This window comes from Toxorhynchites rutilus, chromosome 2 (assembly GCF_029784135.1).
Source record: "Toxorhynchites rutilus septentrionalis strain SRP chromosome 2, ASM2978413v1, whole genome shotgun sequence".
NCBI lineage: Eukaryota > Metazoa > Arthropoda > Insecta > Diptera > Culicidae > Toxorhynchites > Toxorhynchites rutilus.
Window position 1 is genome coordinate 339294706 of NC_073745.1, and position 1814 is coordinate 339296519.

Genomic DNA, 1814 nt, shown 5'->3' on the forward strand with positions numbered 1-1814 from the left:
AATCTAAAAACATTCGATGCCATCATTGGACATGATACCCTAAAAGAATTAGGTGCCATAATAAATACATCAAATGAACAACTTATTATTAATCAAAATATTATTCCTTTACTACAGCATCAGTTTCAAGCAGTGAATAAAATCCAGGTACGAGACGATCACCTGTCATCAACGCAAAAGGATGTAGCACGGTACTGATTTCGACATATGGAAGCCCCTCGTTTCTTAAATTTGAAGTCAGATCCCACACAATCTCGTATGTGTGGATCTGAGTTCCTCTCTTCTGGATTTGTTTGGATGAATGGCAGAGCGAGAGCCTCTCCGCTTTGAATATTTGAGCGACTAGCCATAATGGGTGCTGAATGGGATCCGGCGGCTGAGTTTAGCGAAGACACTCACTGACCAATACGTATTTAGAAGACTCATGCTTTCCTTTTTTTGTTAACACACTTTCCCCCAAAAAAAGCAGAGTCTTTCGGCGGGTTTCTTGTTCTTGAAACTCCAAACTCGGCGAACTCGATTTGAACTGTATTCGGGAGCGTAAAAACCGCGAATGTGGGAAAAACGAGACGGGTACAACCACAAAGAACTTCGGTTAAGACTGTGGAATTATTAACATCGTTAATAATTACGTAGTTCCGGTTCTAAAGAATGCCGGGCTGATCTGAGGATCAAATCAGATACTCGCCCATTTCAACTTTGGCCGTGGACGAGGCGAAAGCGGTGTAGTTTGTGTCTAAATCGCGAGTTTGAAACCGGAAGGTATTGTTGGTGCTAGGTGCACGTTAGTTAGTGTGTTAAGAGTTTTTTTTTCCTATTTGTAGAGTGAATTAGGTTATTCAAATAATTGTAACTAGAAATACCCTCCAGTGCATCCGTCAAACGATAAATAGGTAAGCTCTATATTCAAATGTGGCACGTGGCGTGTGTAAACTAAATGTGGCTTTTGTGTGGAATTTTTCTGTTGTGTAAAATAGGAGGAAGAGCCGTTTTCGACACCACGTCCATCGTTGGAATCCAGCCCCGAACGCTATTGAAGGTGGCCGCGCATCCCATTCGTAAGCGCTACAACACTCGCGGAAAAGGAAAACCAGCCGCGGCTCGAATACCAGAGTTCATCGGCGGATTCATCGCCCACGTCTCCCATGCACGCAAGAGCCGCCGGCTATTCACGTAATGCCTAGGTTGTGAGTACTCTTTTCGTTTCTTTCTAACACATGCGCATGTAGAGAAATAAATTTGAAAAGCCACACACGTATTAACAAAGCCACAATGCCACACACAAAATAGAGCATGCTAAATATAGAGCAATAACCGACGACGATAGAATATCGTCGGTAAAGGAGGGCATGAACGCAGATGAAATGATAGGTTAGTTAGAAAAGCAACAGTTTAGAAATCCCATGGGTAGAGGTTCAAAACCAACGTATATATGTGATTTATAAAAAAATATATAATTGCTGTTGAATTGATGTTTGAATGTTTGTAATGATGGTTGTTATGTTTGATATGATTATTGAGTTCTATGTGTAGAGAGTTAAAAAAACGAATGAATAAATGTTGTTGAGAAAGTTATAGAGGTCTAGAAAAAGAACTCGGACGCATCTTTTACTGGCTGGCGTGTAGCCGAAACACCGACAAATCGAAACTTTTTTCAGGAAATAGGTCTTGAGTCCAGGGCTGGGGCTCCTTTTCTGTTGCAGCAATATTCCAACCCCCGCTTCACGTTCTCTGAAGCTAGTTTCAAGGTGGGTGGGATTAACGATATTTGAAATTGGTCCTATGATGAGATTCTCGGCCTAAGCGGTGTTCTC

At 41.7% G+C, this 1814-nt stretch overlaps 1 long non-coding RNA gene across 1 annotated transcript; it reads left to right on the top strand.

Annotated features, from left to right (window-relative positions):
- Nucleotides 1–223: 223 nt before the first annotated feature.
- On the top strand, nt 224–1529 carry LOC129770688 (uncharacterized). The gene is made up of 3 exons (XR_008742177.1): nt 224–762; nt 825–893; nt 978–1529. It is a non-coding gene; the product is annotated as an uncharacterized LOC129770688 (long non-coding RNA).
- The last annotated feature ends 285 nt before the right edge of the window (nt 1530–1814 follow it).